Source organism: Oreochromis niloticus, linkage group LG9 (assembly GCF_001858045.2).
Source record: "Oreochromis niloticus isolate F11D_XX linkage group LG9, O_niloticus_UMD_NMBU, whole genome shotgun sequence".
NCBI lineage: Eukaryota > Metazoa > Chordata > Actinopteri > Cichliformes > Cichlidae > Oreochromis > Oreochromis niloticus.
The window spans coordinates 23803053-23824265 of NC_031974.2; the positions used below are offsets into that span (position 1 = coordinate 23803053).

Genomic DNA, 21213 nt, shown 5'->3' on the forward strand with positions numbered 1-21213 from the left:
AATTAATCATCATCAGTAAGTGTGAGCACCTTTACAAACTTCTCCTGATCTGAAGCATTCAGATGTATGTTAACAGAAGGCCACAGTCAGGATCAGGAGTGGATCTATGCATAAACTGACCCCAGGTCAGACTTCAATGCTTAGAAAACTAGCAAAAATACCCAAGACGTACTTCTCAGAGTCTACAGGCCTCAGTTAGCATGATAAATGTTAATGTTCATGGCAGCGAAGTTAGAAAAACAATGAAGAAGTATGTTTTGTTTAAAAGGAAGACCAGGAGAAAGCCTCTTCCCCTTTAAAAGAACATGACAGCACAGCTTAGCTTTGCAGAGTTGCTTCAGCTGCTTCCTCTGTCTTTAAAACTGTTAACTAAAGTGGCCACACGCCTATATAGTTATAGTCCCTCCCATACTCTATAAATAGGGTCAGTGCCTAACTTCTTTACAGTTAAGCATCGATTCAGATGTTAACATCGTATCAAAAAGTTCATGCTAACACAGGAAATGAGCTGAAAATCAATTATCGATGCACAATATAGTTTTAGCATTGCTACATGCCTGGATCAGACCCACAAAATCAACTCAGGGGATAAACTGTCAGATTCATTTCTAAGAAGCTGTGAGAAAATTAATTGGATAGGACTTCAAATGCTACAAAGGGGAACAGACTAAAAAAGGTCAGGGTTTATTGATTTGCATGTTTCTATTTGTCAAGTATTTGTTTATCGTGTTATACTTTAGAGAGCGGAGTCTGCCCCATGAAGGGAAAGTGAACAAAGAGAGATAGGCAGTGAAGCAGGCAGCAGTACTGTCGGATGTGGCTGTTTATGCTCCCCGTCACGCACGCAAGAACCACAGATGCGCACTGCAAACACGGGGGGACACACAATTTGATATGGCGCTCGCACACACTTGCAGTGACACACACATCCCACACTCAGCAGTAGACAGCAGGGTCCTGTCTCCGATCACAGCAGAGCGTGGATCTGCAGCATGGTGAGAGCAAACGATTTGAGGCATATGTCAAGTCCTTGTGGATTCAAAACAAAGCACTGTCAAGAACGCTCTGCCTTGGCCGGGCAGCCAGCTCCCTGCTCTGCTGTGCTCGGCATGCAGCGGGCGATACAATCCTCCAAGTCCAAGACGAAACCCATCATCATCCTTTCACATCGTTCTGTTCTTTGCCCCTACAGACTGCTGTAGACTTCGTGTGTGCTGCTCCCGTCTGAGCGGCTGCCGCAGATTTGCCTGCGAGGCTAGAGAGGGGGCCGCGACACCCAGGAGACTCAGTCCATTCACATTACCCACTGTGGGAGAAGCTGTGTGTTGGGCCGGGAATGGGAGAGAGAAGGAGGGTGAGAAGCAAAGAAGAGCAGGAAGACAATGGAGGAAGAAAATAAAAAGAAACTGTGTGTGAAGATATAAGGTCTGTGAAAGATTTTTTAAAATTACTTCTAACAAGAGAAACAAGTTCCAGGTGTGTAGCGTCTCTTCATGCAACCAACATGGCTCTGACCAGGCCACGGATACAGCACTGCCTGTGGATCAGGCCTGTCCTGGGAACACAGGGTAGCGTGCACAAAGGTTGTCAGATGTGTATGATAAAAACCTGCCAAGTGGTCCAACACCCAGAGTTGGGAACACAAGGCAGGTATTGTAGCAAGTTTTGCTCATGTATTATGAGCTGAAGTTGGAGTCGTATGATGGGTATAGATTTATTTTTTCATTTAACCCTGCAAAGCCTGAACTGTGGAATAATCGCCAGAAAAATGAGTTTTAATTTGCTATCATTTTTACTATATCTGGCATTTTCGTGCAATTTATGCTTAAAGATCAATTGTCCAATTTATTCAGGGAATAATCACCATGATGACGTAGAGGTCTAAAAAACTCATGCATCAAATATGACACACTTGGCGTTACAGGGTCAAAATATGAATTTTTATCTATAGACATTAGTGTTATTTCAAAGTGAGTCTACCCAGCCAACAATCAAACTTTCAAAGTAGCCAAATTGTGCAGGAAAAAGCCCTGGTACGACCAACCAAATGCTTTTTTTGTAGTTAGTTAGATAGTTAAGGAAACGCTAGAAATGAGAAATGTAAGCAGCTCTTGTACAATAATTATGACACTGCACACAGATAGGGAAATGTGAATGTTGGAAAAATAAAATCGCCCATCATGTCCAAAATATAAATTTAAATGAAAACCAAACTAAAAATTACAAATAAACCTTAGTGGTCTATTCCTCTGCTTCTATAGAGCCACGAGAGGAACATCAATTTTATTCTTTAGCTACAAACTATTCCTTTAAGGCTTGCTGCTTTACAGTCAACTGGCAAGAATTATTTCATGTATCAGCTTTTTTTAAAGGTGCCTCTTTTTCATCATTACAATCAAACGTGGAAGCGCGCAAGATATAAAGGGGACATAAATGCAATTTATAGTGCAATTAATGGATACTAAAAATAATATGGATTAAGAGATGCAGGCCCCACTAATGGCATTCCCTCTGTGTTTGGATCACAATGACAGTCGGCTGCTTAAATTAAAGTGCCCTTTGATAAAAGGGAATTAAATAATCTCTAATTGCAGTATCATAATAGTCTTAAACGTCTAATTCAATTATCCACACAAGTGGTGTAAAAAAGAGTGTAGAGGGGGGAATGAAATCTTATTGAACATGCAGTGCCATGTCAAATGAGTGTCTCCATTATCCAGAGTCAGAAAGTATTTCCAGCGTGCTCCTGTGCAAAAACAAAATGGTAAAAAAGAGCCTCTTTTGTGTGTGTGTTGCTTGCTCGAGGGCAGTGTTAGGCTCGAGAGTTTGCCTTAGATGTAGCTTACTATAACCTCAATAATCATAATACAACATAAGCAAATAAACAGTTTCTCTATACAAATGCAAAGATATTAGTCAACACTATTTCCCTTATGAATCCATCCATGTGTATTTGTTCTCATCTGCCACTCCGCTCTCCCTCGCCGGTGATCAGATAATTCTGCTCCTCATTTACATTATAATAAACTAAAAAATAGTCAAAGTCTAATTTTAGGAATGAAACAAAACATATAAATAAGCCCAAAGGTGCCTGAAGATAGGAAAAATGATCAAGGATATTGTTATGGCCCTTTCTTCTTTCCCTTTTTCCCCCAAAACATGATGGATGGTTTTTCTTTGCACCCCACAGGGAAATGTATAATGGAGTTAAAACCTTGGATTGTTGAGTTCCATATAGACCTCTTCTCAAGACCCTGGAAAATGACTCTCATAATCCTTCACAGCAGGCAGGAAGGATCCACTCAGTGTGGACTTGTCGCTCCTTGAACCAATATGGCTGCCCAGACTTTTCTCTGTTTATTTACCAGTTTTCAACAGACTTGCAAATGAGATCAAAGCATTCGTGTTTACCACACTTCTGTTAGCGCGCACACACCACCCCACGTAACACGCGTGCAGATGTTTTGTCCGCCACGCAGCCCCCCGCCCTCCCTTAAACATGTTGCTAATAGTATTCATCCTCCTCGGTCTTTAGTATGTAAAACTGATATGATAGATGATCGCAGGAGACACCGAGCAGGCTGAAGCACACTCGTGGTGGCGATACACGACGCGCGGTTCACAACAGAGTCGACCCAAGGCCCCGGCTAACGACTCCTTGCCAAGTAAATGATGATAAACATAAGCTTCCCTTCCACCAGTGAGTGCGCATTACCTAATGATGTTCAATGGCGGTGGTGAGCAGTAAAGACAACAAATATATTATACCAATGCATCTTAAATGGGCATCCCTAAGGAAACCCATCTGAATTGTAAATTCATGCACGAGGCTCATTTTTCATATGCGGCAAGGGTAAAATTCCAAACAACTGTGTACTTAATGTGCAATGTTTTTTGCATTTTTACATCTTTATGGGCACTTACTGGCATCTGTATCTATTTATTTATATGAAATGCGCAGCACTTACCCATTGTCAGAAATGGACTAGGTTTAGATTGATGTTTTTATGCAGTAGTCGCCACAGGTCAAACTTCTCACAGTTTGTAACCATGTTCCAAATATGAGAAAAGGAAAAAAGAAATTAAAATGTGAAGCTTTTTTTAATGAGTCTTAATATATTCAGGCTACGCAGCTGTCACACTTTAGATTTTCCACCAAGGAACTGTATTCATTTGGGGCTCTGCCTTAAATTGGAGCAGCAACATCTCCTTTATTATTTTTCCATTCCTCCATATTACTTTCAACAACTAACTTATGTTTCGTCATGCATTCCAGTGCAGCGGATTGCGGTTTGGGTCTAAATCCACTTTCTTGGAATTTAAAGTTTAGTCAAGATCCATTACAGTGTATTTGGGGGTTTTTTTAAAGTCAGTTTGTACACTCAGGTGGCCACAAAGACCCTTTATACACAGGGGCTAATGATTAGTCGGAACCAGAGACCTCGTGTAGGTTAATTTCAGAGAAATCAAGCTGCCTTTGAGAGACACAAATTGCAAGCGACAGCAGGCCAGGCGGAGAATGAATGTTGGCTTGACTTGAAATGATTGTGAGATGGATACCTGGCCACTGCTTCGGCGCTGAGGCAGGTAAAGCCTGTCGGATGGAAGGAAGGGGGAAAGCTTGGGACACAACAAGCGTCCCAAAAGTGGAACATGATCTGATAAGCCTGGAAAAGGCTCAAAATTGGTGACATCTCTGCCAAGGGCCTTTCAGCAGCTGCAATTGAAACTGCCAGTACGAGCAGGTCTCCTGGGACAGATGGAATGGAGTGTATGCGCACAACACCAACCGAGACCACGCACACGCAGCGCACATACGTGACATTTACAGCTATGTACATACACCTCTATAGGCCACCAGGACACATAAACACAAACTTCCACAACTTTGGAAATTCCCATCAATGATGTTGAGGTTAAAGTGTGAGCATATGTTAGAGTCAAACTACAGCACCTGAAATAGCTTCCCCTGAAAATCTTCTTCAGTTGTACGTTAGACTGCTGAGTTTCTGAACTCTGATCATTCATAAGCCGACTCAGATCTCAAGTCACTTACCTCAGAACGAAAGATAAAGAAAAAGGGAGAGAAAAAAAGCGATGCTTTGATTCCCTCTGGGCCCACCCATACCAACAGCGTTGTAGGGACTGTGGATGAAAGCATCCAAAAAAAGGGCACGTATATCTGCTCCTTAAGTCAAATATGAGAGAGCTGGAACCCATTCTATTTCTGACAATCTGAACTGCGGGTTGTCTGGGTGGGTGTAGCACTGAGAGCCTCTAATGGGGAGGTTTAAGTGCATTTCAAACACACACTGCCTCGTGGCCTAGCAGCCAAACACTGAAAAATAATTCAGTAAATAAAAGAAAGCTGCAGAGCTGCTTTCTTACCAGAAATGTAAACTTTCTGCCCAAATGACACAAAGAAATTCCTCAGCTGTAGAGGAGATTCTCCTGTAGATTTTTTATGATATGTGAGGTCAATTATCTCCTCTCCTCCTTTCATAATAACAATGAATTAAATGAACTTGTGAAACAGGAGAGGGGTCACCCACAGTGAGACTTGTCGGCTCTGCAGTTCCTTCAATCTCTGTGCCGTGTTTCTCTTTTTTTGAAGATCTTAACTGTTTTAGTTAAAACTGCATCCTCATTTTCAGCCACAAGTAAATATGCGTGTTATTTGTGTATTATCTATTTTAGTTTAGCAAAAAAAAAGGAAGCACCAGATAAACATGGCTAGCAGCTAGCATAGCGGAGCTTTTAGCTATTAAGTCAAATTTCTGAGGACGAGCGGAGACCAAAACCAGAGCTTAAAGGATAGTTAATAATGAATTTACATCCACCACGTTTAGTGACCATGAACAAAACTCTAACTACATGTTCAACATTTGCTGAGGGTGTTAATGGTTAAGTATTAGCTTACAAGTTCAACATGTTAGCTTAAAAAAGCTCATAATATGTCAGGCATATTTCCTGCTTTGCGAGTGGCCAAAAACATGCAATAATGGACAAGTTTAACAAATGGAAGTGGGGAAAATGATATTTTTATCTACATTATTGATTTAATGTAGAGGAGATGGTGATAATGAACATTATTTTGGATGAGCAAATTTCTTAAAATACTAGTTTTGTTTTAGCTTTCGTCCGCTACAGCTTGTAAAACAAACTGAGACTGCCCTTACGTTCAAATGACCGTGAACAGGTAAATAAGCTAAAAAAAAGACCTTAGTGCATCTTTTTAAAAAAAAATATCACCTAAAACACATACACATGCATACAAACATATATATTCACCTATTCCTTTCTTCTTTTTCTAGGGCATGCCAGCAGGGGAGACCTGGTTTGTCATCTATGGTTCTGGGGTTGCTGCAGGGCTGCTGAGGCTTTCAGCCACCTTGAAAGTGCTTAGTATCGCCCTTCTGACACATGAAATAACACATAGGCACCCATACACATGCACAAAAACACCTCTGTACTTTTCATTATTCCCAGAGTTGAAGGCATATCAAAGAAATACCAGGGGGCTTGCTGCTAGCGTGTCACCAGGGTGGACGCTGGCTGTCACACACAAATGCAGACACACAGAAATGGACGCCTGGCTAATGCCTTTTCTGTTTCTATCTGCGGGCTGCATGACAAACAAAGACCTTTACAAGAAAACAGAAGAAGGTCTGAATCTTTGTTGTCACTGGGATCTGTGTAGCTTGGAGAGAATCTGCTGAGGCAAAGAAACTGTCCTCAAAAGCAAAGAGAAGTCATGCAGCTCGCGTATATGAGTGTGTTTGTGTGAGCAGTGCATATGAGAAGGGTTTGCTTAAGACTAATTTCTCTTTTGCTATTTTTTTAAGTGTCTATTTCACAAAAATGTGATAGGAGTAACAGTAATTTTGTTCCCATACTATTACAAAGAGAAGCAAGCAGCATGCTTCATTAAATTATATGGCAATGTAATCCCCTAGTGAATAATACTAATTACCCATGTCAAAATGTAGCATGAAATGAAAGACTTCCAAAGTCAGAGGTTTGTGTACTCAGAAATGCCTCAGGTAAATCTAGTAAACATCATGTGATGAGTAAACAAAGGGTTAATGAGAAGAACCTATGACCACCAGTTTTCATGCCAACATTTACTCCCTCTACCCTATGAAACATCCCCAGATGATGTCGTGTGGCTCCATGTATGCATCCATCTATCCTTCTATAACTTCCTTCATATTTGCATCTCAATCTCTTTCATATTGTTCGGATGCCACCCGATCTCAGTTGCCTCGACTCCTTTTACCCAGCCCCCGTGGCCCTCGGATCTCCGAAACAGCCCTGCACGGGCCCTTCCCACCAGTCAGCCAGCAGCCATCTGTCTGTTCATCCGTCTCCGTGCCCGGCTCATTTGGCCGCTCAGTAGGACTGTGATGATTCTCCATCACTTGCGATCTCTTCTTATCAGACCCATGCGGTGGGCCTAATTAGTCGGTGGGCTTTTGGAAGTGCCTGGCGGGTCCTGGAGCAGCCTGACATACGCCAGAGCTGGGGTTAAGAGGTGGCCAGCGGGGCCTAAGAGGTGGTTCGCTCTATCCCCTTCAGCAAAGCTAAATGGGAGTAGAGCAGATTGATATGGAAAGCATGAATATTCCTCATTCCTTCATTATGTTAAGAATGAAAGACAGAGGTGTGGAAAGAATCCACTTCTGCTTTTTCAGACATTTAGATTTTTGTGTCTTTTTTTGCTCTAAGTGGGAACAAACAGTGTCCTTAGCACGATGGTTCACTGCCCTGGAGCCAAAATAGCATATTGGAAAGGTTTTGTCAAATGTTGAGGGTGTGTGGTGGAAAAGTGGAAGAACAATTGATTTTTTTGAAGAATACTGCACTAGAATACTAGATAAACTGCCAATAGGCAAGTGTTTTGCTTTAATGTATTATGATGAAGTAATTACTAACTGTGCAACGTGATGGGTATAGAGTAATAGGACTATTCACTATTAGGACTATTAGACTTGCTTTCACTATATAACCTACTGTTTATGAAATCTCTGAAAATAGGAAGGCACCCAACAGAAGATGACTATAGCCTTTTTATATTCCAGATAGCTACCAGTCGCTTTGCAGAAAACAAAGAGACCTATGTTGGAGGAGGCAAAGAAGGTGCAAAGGCTTGGTAATGAAAAATGAAACAAGACTGTGTTTCAGACACAGTCCAACCAATGCCTACTAATGTCTAGTATAATACAATCAGGTCGCGGAAAGCAATCCCATCTTTGCAAGGAGCGCAGGAGGAATTGGGGGCAGTGTCGATTGCCGCTTTGAACCCACAACATATTAAATTCATTCTTTCCATGTATACTCTATGTATGCATAAAGTTTCATGTTATCTTGAATACTTGCATTTATGACATTTAAAGGAAAAGTGCTTTTTCATTATAAGCCAAAGGCAGTCTTTGTTTCGTGTAGCTCAGTGGTGAAAAGTCCTAAACAACAAACAGTTATTATAAAAAATAAAAACAGTTTCTGTCAAACCAAAATCCAGGAGCAGTGTTTGAAAAAGAAAAAACTAATTACAGCTCATGATTCAGTAGTTTCTAAAACCACCTTTAGCAGTAATGCTACATGGAAGTATCTTTTGTGTATGACGTTATCAGCTTCTAACGTTGTTGTGGAGTGATTTTGGTCCACTCTTCTTTACAGTGTTGCTTCAGTTCATTGAAGTTCATGGGCATTTATTTATGCACAGCTCTCTCAAGATCCCAACACAGCATATTACATACAAAGGAGTTCATGGTTGACTCAATGGCTACAAGGTCCTCAGGTCCTGTGGCTACAAAACAAGCCCAAATCATCACGCCCCCACCACTGTGCTTAATTGCTCGCTTAAGGTGTTTGTATTGATGTGCAGTGTTTGGTTTTTGCCAAACATGTCATTGTGAATAATGAACATTTTGATCTCGCCTGTCCAAAGGACATTGTCCCAAATGTCCTGTGGTTGGTTCAGATCCGATGGTATTGCTGTGTTCTTCTTAGAGAAAAGAGGCTTTCTCCTGGCAACCATTCCCAACAAGCCATACTTGTTCAATCTTTTTCTAATTTTACTGTCATGAACTTTAACATTTAACATGCTAACTGAGGCCTGTAGGCCCCGAGATGCATTGCATGGCTTTTTGTTGCAGTTTCTGTGAGCATTGCATAATCTGATGTTAGGATGAATTTGTTGGGACTTACACTCCAGGGTTGATTGGCAGCTGTCTTGAGTGTTGGCCACTTTTGAATAAAAGGGCTGTATAACTATTTGGTGCAACAACTGTTTCTCTAAGATCATCACTGATATCTTTCCTCCTTGTGTTAATGCACACCTGAATGCTCCAGATGGGACAATTGCCACAACCTCTGCTCTATAGAGGCGCTCACACTTGCTGATTCTCAGTTAGTCGGGCAGTTAGAAGCACCTGGCTGCTACTTACACACACTGTTTCTGCATTTTGACTTAATTTTTGTAAACTGCAGTCCACCAAAGGTTATAGAACTGTTTAAATGTAACATTTTATTTAAACCAAATTATGCTAACTATATCTGCGTTTACTCATCATTGGTACACATAAAAATGTAGATTGTTAATTAGATCTAACCTCCAATTTTATAGATTTATAACCAGTGTCTGTCTCTACACGTTAGCATAATGCAAACATATATGATGGATTTAAACTAGTAATGAGGAGGACCTTCATTACACAGGGTGTAAGCAGAGATTTTGTTTGCGAAGCAACAGATGAAACACCGGTGTTAGGTTTTGTGTGATTGAAAATAAATAAAATATATAGAAAACATCATAAACATCAATAAATATGACGTCCCCCTTGGCAAAATCAGCAAAATGTCTTTGATTGTTATACTAGGGGAACACAAAAGTTGCTTCAATAGGCATCAAAACAGATTTTTAAGCTTAAAATGCAAAAAAATGAAAATTAAAAGAAAAATGAGCATGCCGTAAATTATGTGAAACCAACAAGGTGATGACAGGAGAGATGTATGAAGCTGGTGAACAAAAGGGGAAGGGAATAAAAGAGAATAGGTGGAGCAAGAGAAGAAAAGAAAGAAAAGAAAAAGAGAAGAGCATGGGAGGCAGGGGACATAGACATAGACCTGACTGAATTATGTCAGTGAAGTGCCACGCAGACTTTGGGGTCATGTTTGGGAGTGTATTTATCAGTTACTGGAAATGATCACTTTAGCCTTTCACAAAAAATGAGAGGGTGTTGCAGAGCCTCCCATCCATGATGGACGCAGCTCGTTTGCTTCTCTTTCCAAGTCTGTGTGTGCGTTTTTGTTTTTTGTGGCAGATTAAGTGCAGAGTTGTGTCCGCTCCTATCGGTGCTTTTCAAGTCATCTTTCTGAACACCTTGTGACACAAATCCAACAGGATCATCATTAGCTCCAAACAATTTTGAAGTGTACAGACAGGATTTTGACAGTCCATGTCAGCAAACCTAATGTGAAGTGATTACAGTAATAAAACTACTAAAACCGTGTTAGCTTATTTTGCAGCATATAGACAGAGTATGTGCAAAGTGCATTGAAGTACATCAATATCTCAAATTTTAAAATTTGGCGAAATCCAAGTCGTTGTAGATGGCACTGTAAATTAAAGAAAGATAAATATGTCAGCTTAAAAGGATTCAAAAATAACATTCAAAACACGCCGTAATCGTTTTCACTGAAGACTCACAAAGATGCCGTTAGCCTCTTTCAGCTCTAACTCATTCACATCTTTATTGTACTGCAGACAAAGCAGATCTAGTGTCCTTAGGCGAGTTATGCATCCCTGGGTTGGAGCATCTATGTGGCACCGTGTGTATTTGTCATACATTAGACAGCCTCTGAGCCATGACAAATTCTCAGATACACACTTACACACACACACACACACACACTCACACAGGTAAACAGACTTCCTCCTTCGTCTGAGCCGGTCAGATCCGTGTTTGGCTTCCCCGTGACAGAGCCCAGGGTGAAATACAACACTGGCGAGGTAAATTAAAGAGATGAATGCCTGCACTTTGGCTCACTTAGTGGCGCTCTCCCCATCTAGCCGCTACCCTTCATGTGGCTTAAGGTGTGTTTGTTCATGCAACAAGGTCGTCCAATTAAACCTCCGCCTCTCATCCGTCGCTCGATCTGCTTCCATCTCGCTCTCATTTCTTCTTCTTCTTCTTTCTCTGTTCTCCCAAGGCGGTCATTCTCAGGTGATTATCAGAGACCAGCTTTCCTCCAGTTTCAGAGATTCCCAATGAAAGATGACTGCGGCTGCCGAGGAGTTATAAGTGGTTCCTTAATCTTGGGAACAAGGGGTTGCTGATTTTTAAGGATTGTGGCTTTTGTGTCATGAGTGACACCATGATGTCGTGAGGAAAGCTGTAGGGTGAACAAACAATTGGGGGAATAAACAATTACAGTAAACTGCAGAGGACTGGTATTGTGTTTCAAACCAGCACACACATGCGCCGTGCTTTTTCTTTTTGTAGACTTTACTCATCCTCTGCACTGTCTTTCTCAAATCTTTTCCTTTGCACTGTGTGAAAGTTTGCTCCTTCAGATGTTTAAAGATAAAAGGGTTGCAGAGATCGTGAGCTTTAAAGACACTCGGTGGATTTTACCTGAGGAACAAAAAAAAAAGTTCTCACACCTCAGCTTTGGAAGCTGCAGCTATAAGAAGGACACGCGGGCACCATGCTGGCGAGGTCGGGATTGATTTAAAGGGAACGTCTCCCTTTCAAGCTTTCTCCACAAACACATGCGAGCACGCACAGGGAATCTACACGCACACACTCTTACGAGTAGTCATTCAGCGGAGACGTGTGCAGGTGGCTCAGGAGAAGAGGCAAAGGAGAGAGTCAAAAGCTTGACTTAAATGAGAGGGAATGACCGCTGGCGCTGCTGTAGCAGTGTTGGGGTTTGACAGCAGCCCGAGCAGAGGCCACTTTGACTAATTGGGCTAATTTGGCAGCGAGGGAAGAAAAGGAGTCTCAAAGGACCGAGTGGCTACTCTTTTCATCATCTCCCTCGCCTCGTCTGAACCCACTCTCACTTTCACCAACTCTCCGTCTTTTCCTACTCACCGGCTCACTCGCTTGCTCCCCATTTCACTTTCTCTTTATCTCCCTTTAATAACCGAGCTTCATCTTCCAATCAAGGGATAGATAAGCCATCTGAAGCTACCTGGCTGTCAAAGCCGTCCCCATCCATTTCAAAGAGGCATATGGAAACGGCGCTCACACCAGAGCATGGCCTGCAGAGACGATATGCTGCTCGGGGTATGTAGTTCTTCTAGCTTTGCGCCTATTTATCCTCCTTCAGGTTTTTTTGGTTTTGTTTTTTCCTCCATAACAAAGCTGCCAGCAATGCCCCGCAAGCTCGGTGTTGATTGAAAGATTAGCAGGGCCAAGCCACCAAGTGAAACATGATGCACGACAACAACAACAACAAAAAAGAAGCATAGAGAGATGCAAACACATACCCTCCTGGAAAGCAGCACCAAGTCAGAGTACATGCCAAAGAAAAGATAATCTGCTTTGTGAAGGTTCCTCAGGGCAGCGCAAAGACTATTCTCCTCCAATATCAATAAAACATACGGGGAACACATTACAGAGCCGTGTTTTAGTGGTGTAGGTACTCTGAATTTAATGCATTGTGGCTCCTCTTCTGGGTTCTGATGGGACGAATTTGTATTATTTTGCTACCTGACCGTGGAGATGAATGATAGTCTATGTGACATGTTTCCGGAACACTCTCTTCTTCCTCCTGCCTTCCCTCTTCATCCTCAGCCCTTGGCACTGGCAGACTCACTGGTCATCTGCACCAGTGGGATAAGGGGAAGAAGGGTGAGTTTGAGACACAACATATGTTATTCGCTTTTCCAATAGTGTGATGCCTCGCAGGGAAATTTGTGCTATCGCATTATGACACAGAAAATGAAAGAGGCTCCATTGTGCCCCTAAGATGGAGTACGGACAGCCAGAAATAATATCTAGAACGTAGACACTGGGGGCTGGTGACAGCCGGACTGCATGGAGACATCACAAACAATATATCTGACTTCAACTTCAAAAACAATCATGCCAAAGATAGAGAACGATAAAAAAAAAACAACAACACTTGCAAGAATTATGCGTGTGTCTGTTTGGAGTCAAGGAGGGATGGAGAGGAAATTACATATTGAGTTCTTTTGTTCCTCTTTGCTCTTCTGCGTCTGTCATCTCGAATTTGTACGCAGATAAAAGAAAAAAAATCACATATCAATATGAGCGGGAGAATAATAGATGATGTAAGGTTTTGAGATAGGGCTGGAAAATGCCCGGAGCATACATTCCCAGCCCCAGCCAGTCACAGTTTCTGGCAGATTGTCACTGTTTGCTATTCTTAGTGGTCGCTTTTCTAAAAGGCTAAGGAAGATTAGCCCACTTAACAAACAGACGCGTCTGCAGTAGAGCAAATGACTACATTTAAAGCATCAATTAAAAGCGCAGACCATATACCCAACAACATTCATAAATAAATATGTCGCTAAACGCATCAAGCAACTATTGTCAGTCTCTATTCTGTCGTCGTGCTTGTTTTGATCATAAAACAAGAGAAAGTTCAGAGTTGGGGGGGGTGGCAGTCTGCCTGTATACTTTAAATTGCAAAGGCCTGCTATAGAACGCAAGTAATCCTCGTATTTTATGCACATATGTAATCAAACAGATATGACATACGTGTACAACATGCAGGGTTTTTAGGATAATCGCTCATAATCACTCCTATTTGTGAGAAACATGGGGCGTGGTATGTGTTTACATGTATATATATTTATCCTTGGAATTGTTCACGCTCGTGCATCAGAAAGCTCGACACCCGCACTCTGCATGTAAGCTCATTGTAAGACTGTCACACCCAGAAATTTACAATCACTTAACCGGATATTTCACGATGGTGTATGATCAGAGCGGGGCATTTACATCTCAAAGGTGGAGGTCATACATGCGTGCGACTGTGGGGATAAATGCATGTAAAATTATTAAAAATGTATCTGCAAACAAAAACTGATCTAACTGATGTGTGCTTAACTGTGTAGTCTTTGAATGGAAGATACAGCACCTACTGGTGTCTTCATGTTAAATAATATGCGCTGAGAGTCATTCACACCCTGCGTATAGCTTATCTGTCATGTGCATGCAGGGCAAAGGTCCTGTGTAGTATTACCAGGTAATTTTTCTATATTCTGCATAATTATTACTACTGTTCTTGTACAGTGTCTACATGTGACTCTGTATCTAGGTAGCTGTAAAAGAATATAAAAAGTGGAATCTGCACGACCTCAGAGACACTTTCTAACCCAACACTGAAATAACATGTTTGTACACTACCAGCACTTGCGCACAGGGAAGGTCAGGAAGGGCTGAGATGCACACAGGAACAACAACACAGAAGAACACGTGTAAACATACAAGCGCAGGAGGTTCAGAAACAGCACGGGTCGTCAGCAGCGATCCCAGAGCTGCGCTGCCAGGGTTCTCGTGGCGGGGGATCTGCGGGGTCCGTTCAGTCCTCTGTAACAACGCAACGCTGCCAAAAGTCTTCGTTTAGTGTCACAGCTCTGAATATAGCAATGTGAAACAAGCAGGAGAGAAAGGAGAGGATACAGAGGAATGAAGAGAAGTAAAGAGGGAATGAGAGCAGGTACAGAATAGCTTTAGCCTGATAGGGAATAAGGTAATAAGATGTTTAAATATTACTGAGTTTCCAAAATATGGGATAAATAAAACAGTTATGATTATAATTCTTATTTTTAATTAAAATTTCCAAAGCAAGACAGGCTCTTTTACCATATATCTTTAACTAAAACGCCAAGAAATGAAAAGTCTTGGTGTTGTGTAACGACACACATTACGTGTAACTAATGGTTTTCAGGAGCAGGACCAGAGCACGCGTTATATTGCTTCTTTAAACAAAACAAATAATATTCTGCATCGGTTACCAAAAGACTCAGTGTGTTCAAAATTACTTTGAAAAAAGTAACAAAATAAAACACTATGAAGAAGCTTTTTTTAACACAAAGATAAGTATCTATCTTCCAATCGCCCGGGCTGATTTTGGCTCCTGGAAAACTCAAGTATTAGTGCGATTGTCCTGTGCAGAAGAGATAAGGAGGGATCTGGAGTCAAAATTTGGCTGCAGCTCATCAATAAAAGGAGTCAAAAAGTCAGGAATAACAGCACAGAGAGCAAAGTGTTAATGGGAGACATTTCAGGAAAGTGAGGAAAAGGTTGCACACTTTATCACAGTTTATCAGACTAAATTAATGTGAGTGATACTTTTTTTTAACGGCTAACAATATTTTGTTTCATAGCGAGCCTCTCATAGACAGAGAAAAACATACATAAGCATAATACTGCTCCCTTTTTAGTAAGAGAAGATAACCTGGAGTCTCTTTGAAAGGCCTCTGCACTAACATCACTAGCAACACACACACACTGAGTGAAGGATGCAGCTGAGCTGACACAGGCAGGTCTGGGTCACCCCCTCGCCCGGCTCCACAGAAACGAAAGGGGCAGATTTGATTGGCTGTGACAGATCCTTGACGTGTAATTGCTCTAATCACTTGACGGCTCCCGACCGGAACCCCCTCTTCTATACCCTAATCTTACTCACTCCCCCTGTTTGCTTGCTGGTCGGCGCAGCAGCATCACCAGGGTGTGAGCGGATAACTTTGCTGCCTTTCTGTGTTGACACTTATACACAAACGTCTCTAGTTAGCATGATCTCTTGGAGGAGGGTGCAAAGAAGGGTTCCCCTGTCACTCTATTTTTCCTTCTCTGTCCATCATCTTTTTCAGTCATGACGCCAGTTGAAAGCTTCATCTTAAGGTGAATCCCTACCACGTTTTCCTCCATGGCTAAAATAATCTACTCTAGATCCCGCAAAGCTTGCACAGCACTACAGCAGCCTCTGTCTGTGGCTCTGTGTTGAGATTCAGCACCTTTACCCGCTCTCTCTCTCTCCTTCAGCCATTTCAGAGGCGAGAACAGAGAGAGAAGCAATGAGACAGAGAGAAAGAGAGCGGTAAATGTGCCAGAGAAGCAGGACGACAGCCGATAACGCTAGATGGACCAAAAGAGGGTGGGCTGACTGTCACAGGGAAAAGGGGGCTGTCTAGATATCTAACCACCCCCTAATCCAAGGACTGCCACCCCCACGCCTCCACGCACACCCACCCAGACCCACCCTCCTCAGAAAAAGAGACCATCAATTAGGGGCAGTGGGTTTCGTCCCCTAGCCCGCCCGCCGCTCCGTTGAGCTGCTGCTTAAACGGCTGCGGAGGAGCTGGAAGAGCAAAAAGGAGGAGGAAAGTAGCTATAGGTAGGTCTCTCGCTGTCAGCTCTACTCATAGGTAGCACTGCATTCATGGCCCTTAATTATATGTGGGTTGTCAGCACTGGTAGAAAATCCAGCCAGTGAGGAAGAAAGAGAGAGAGAGAGACTGGGCCACAGGAGAGTATAGTTAGTTAGATTGGCGAGCAAGTGATGAGACAGAGATGACAGGCAGGCTACCCGTCCTGTGACGACTCCTTTATCTATCCGATCGCCCCCTCACTCCATCCTAAGCTCGAATTGACTGGGAAGGTGAGGTGGAGCCTCCCTGCTCCGTCTTTCGGGGTAATGATGGGGGCTGTCTCGGTCATTTAGCATTCCCCTTCAAAACAGAAGAGCCCCAAAAACGAAATCGATATAATGCATCGCCATTGCAGTCCTTTTCTCAGATGATTTGTGCGCACTTAGTCACGGCCACTGCACACATCGTCTGGTTGTCTTCAGACAGGTCGTGGTGGATTTTTCTGGTCCAGTATTGCTTTATTGCTTCTAAAACACATGAAGGTTACTCTTATTATTGCTAGTTACTCTCTTACCCATCTCACTTCAACACAGGATGATATTTGAGTCGCAGAGCGGTGGTGGTGTTATTAGGCTGATGCTAACAAGACTGCCAATCTGGTTAACAACCAAAAGCAGGGTAGCTTAAAGGAGACTGTATTGTCAAGGATAGACAGCTGTGATCTAAATAATAATCTTATCTATATCCAGCTGGTGTTTTTATTGTACTATAATTACATCGGTAAATGAGACATTAGACCCTTTCTTTTTTGAATGAAAAACAAACATGGTCAAGAGTTGAATGCACACTTCTTCCTATCCATAATCAGTCAAAGGCTAAACCGTATTACCTGCAAATAGTAAGTGTAATAAAGGACAGCTTTAACTCTATTTGACGCTGACCAATAAACAGGACATCCTGGTTATTAAGTGTCTGTAGGAAGTGAATATATATCCGCAGAGATAAACATCGAGACTCTTTGGCTATAAGTGGATAATGCGGATAGGAAATTAGAAGAGACAGAGGCCCTGAATGCATATGTGTTTATGTTTTTAAGCTGTCTGGACCCCTCAGGGTTGCCCACAAACAGTCCTCAAGTTATTCCTACTATGTACAGTACGATTCACAGCATAACTTGCATAGCATGATCTAAATGCAGCACCGTAGTGAGGCTGTGTAGTACACTATCAGTAAAATCAAGAAAGAAATACCTTAAGAAGTTAAACTAGAGAAATCCCATCATATCGGTTTGGCTTAGATTTATGCTGTTTCCTCACCGCTCTATGAAAAGAATACGGTGCTGCTTGCAGCACCAGTGAAAGGTCCACAGAGTTCATTTTCCTTTGCACAAAGAAGCTACTGCAGATGTTTAAATAAAATGAACAAATGTTACTTGTTGAAAACAATTTCTTTCCTGCCAAGCATGAACTGAAAAAAGACCACTCTGCCTTTTCCTTTACATAGAAGCCTATACAGCCAGGAGGCCATTAGCATACATTAGCATGAAGACTGAAAGTAGTTGCTTGGGTCACCAACACGTCCAAAGCTTGATAATTAATGTGTTGTAGTGTAGAAATACAAGGCACTGGTGGGTGTATTTTTAGATTTATAACATTTCTGTTAAATTGTCTTTATTATATTTATATATTTTATTTTGATAGCTCGATAGCTTGATAGCTTTCCCGTCAGTAAGCTAATCGACTGCTAGCTTGTTTCAGTTTGGCGTACACAGACGTAGAAGAGGGAGCCCATTAATGTTCTCATGGCTCTAAAAGGGTACAAGAAGTTCCCAAAATCTCTAACTAACATTATTAACTGGTGATAGTTTCTATCTGTTCTTCTTTATTTATTCTGTCCAGATTCTGTACGCCATTCCTGTGTGGGACCTCCTACGCTGCTATCAAAAATAGCCTCAGCTGTTATTTTTAGTGACATAGACTAAAGAGTTGCTCCTGCAATGCTTCCAAAAGGTGTTGAAGTTCATTTGGTGAAACTGATTCCTTGTCTTGAGCCAAAGTGTTCAGCTCAAAGCCAGAACATGACCCAGTCGTACAAACTAGGGTGCAGGTTTGAACATTACCTCTTGAGTGGGTTTGGTTTGATCCAAAAAACATCTTTAATCTTTACTGGAACACACATTTTTTTGAGATAATAACTGATTTTCTTTATTCAAGTTAATATTGATCTGCTGGATATGACAGTAGCAAAGTAGGACCGCTGAACTGGGAATCATGATGAAAAGAGGCATCTCTGCAGAGTCCAGTCAAAAAGGAAAGTTTCTGAGAAAGGAAAGTTCTCTTGCAAAGAAATGTCTGAAGCCCATGAATGCAACAACTTTGGTGTTTAAATCTGGTTCAGCAAACAGTTTACCGAGTTTTCCCCCGGGTTTCTTCAGTAAACACCACTGGATCCTATTGAGAGTGACGAGTGCGGTGATTCCACCTTAGAATAAATCTCCGCGCTCAGCCCTCCAGCCCAAACAAGCAATCTTCGTCATGTCCTTCAGGGCCTCGGTCCCAAAACAAAGAGCAGAGCACCTGGGACCCTAACAGCTGATTACGTCTACACACAAACGCACCATGCAAACCAGGGTCAACAACAAGAAAACAAGCAGGCACGCAAAGGCTGTGTTTCAGAAGCAGGTCACTTTATTTGTCAAATCGGTTGTTTGTCATCGTTTTCTAAGAAGCCTGGTTCCAATGTAGAAAGTAGCCACAAGCATCTTTCCACGAGATGTCCAGCAATTAGACCAGCTATGCAGCTTTGTTTTTCTTTATCAGTCAGGCAGACCCTTGTTTGAATAAATGTCTAGGACAGTTGACATTATCTTGATTACATCTTACTCTACTCAGCAGCCTTAGAAACATGTGGGGTGGGATAACTTTGACGTGCAAAGAAAGTCCAATAGAGACACAAAAAAGATATAAAAACCGTATAAACCTTGAACTGTTTGATCATTGGTAATCTATTCTGTTAGTCCTAATAAAGCTTTTTAGCATTTGAGGCTAATAGTTCAAAACGCTGGAGCTGACACTGACCTCAATAGAGCCAAATGAAAGTTGTTAGTGCCGGGTCATTACACTGCTAAACTGGGGTGTCACACAGATGGCTATAGGAAAGATGACATGGGTGGACATGCCCTTCACTCTCACTCTTCACCCATGTCTGTCCATCTATCTATTTGTGTGTACACATTTCTACACTCACCCAAGCATCTCATGGGTCTCAATCGATATATCAGAGCTCCCGTCGTCTCCTGAGAAAAACAAATATAAAAACAACAGCAGCTACCCAAAATCAGAAAATAGCAATAAAAATAATGACGGTGACGTAAAAGTCTGAGCTGGGTGGTGCTGGTGCACAAATGAAACTCGGTAACCCGAGGCTCCTTTGTCTTTCTGAGTTTCTGTTTTATGAGTCACCTTCTCTCAGCTGACATACAGTACGAGCCACAGATGAATCTCGTCTTTCGCCAGTGCTGTTGCAGCTCTGGTGGCTGGAACGGCTACCTGTAATGAAAGGCCTATAACTGTTCCTGCTAGAAATGAGGTGTGACAGTTAAATGACACAGACTCACAGTGAGGAACAACACATGCGCACAAGTCTGCATTTAAACCGCACAAACGCAGAATTCGTCACGTTTTCCTTTGCTTTCAGTGGTCAAACTTAGAACTACCTCGGACTACGAGCATTGACGAAGGCTGATGTAGAAAATGTAAAAACACACCCAGAAAACACATTCAAAACTATTCTGTTAAACAAATCCATGTCTTTATAGCCTTACTGAAAGTTTCCCCCTCCTTTCTTGATGCTGTCCTACTTACAGATATTTGAGTGTATCATCTCGGGCTGACACATCAGAAGGTCCTTGTGCTTTCACCTCTCCTTTTCTTTTTTCTTCTTCTGTGTTTATTCAGTGACATCAACTGTCATCCAAAACCTTTTCTTTCTCTCTTTTCCTCCCTCTTGCACTACAGTCCATGTCTCAAGCTTTTGATTTGTTTGTTTGTATGTAGAGAAATGCTAGCATGACAGCATGCTGATTACTAATTGCAGGCATTTAGAGTGATTCACTGACACGCGCAGCGGGGTGTATGTCTTATTAATCCGACCGTAGCTTTGCATGTGGACAAAATAGGAATGTTTTTTTATTTAACATTTTCTATTAGGGAATAAAGGCCCATTTTCTCACAGAAAGCCGACTCTCATAGAACGTTCACAAAGCAAATATTTAGGTTTTGTTTATGTAAATGGAAATGTATGAATATTTCTGTGCCTTCTATCAAAAAAGTTGGCCTTTTTATTTAAATAAAAGCCCTGAAATTTGTTTTAATCCCATTAACAGTCTTGTTGCTGAGTCTGTTCAAACTTTTTTTTTTGACATTACTAGGCCGTGTCATAGCCTGCCTGCTCATCACTGTAGCAAAGTGCACTGACCAAACTGTCCACGCTATCAACAACAGCATATTTTCACTCTTAATTTGCTGGTTTGTTTGTGCCGATGTTCAAGTCGAGTCAGCCAAGAGAACCTCAGTCAGATCCTGAATCAATAAGTCGTACTAACTTCACCTTATTGCAAAGTCAGGGAAATAAAAACATTTCACTCTTGGCTATTATGTAATAAATAACTCCCATTCAGTGTGAAAAGCCTTGGAGTCGTATCTTTTGAAAAAATAAACAAATAAGATCTCTGGAAACAGAGCGGCAACTTTCAGTTTCCTTTATTGCTGCTGTTAGTCTACTTAGTTTGGTAGCTGTCCCTGTGAAAGCCCACAGCATGTTGGTGCTTTAAAGGCATCCCGGAATAAATCAAGACTACT

The 21213-nt window shown here is 41.9% G+C and overlaps 1 long non-coding RNA gene across 1 annotated transcript; it reads right to left on the minus strand.

Moving 5' to 3' along the window:
• Nucleotides 1-12335: 12335 nt before the first annotated feature.
• LOC112847759 (uncharacterized) lies at nt 12336-17791 on the minus strand. Its single transcript, XR_003221521.1, has 3 exons — nt 17605-17791; nt 14469-14617; nt 12336-12835 (listed from the first exon to the last, which is right to left on the minus strand). It is a non-coding gene; the product is annotated as an uncharacterized LOC112847759 (long non-coding RNA).
• Nucleotides 17792-21213: the final 3422 nt, after the last annotated feature.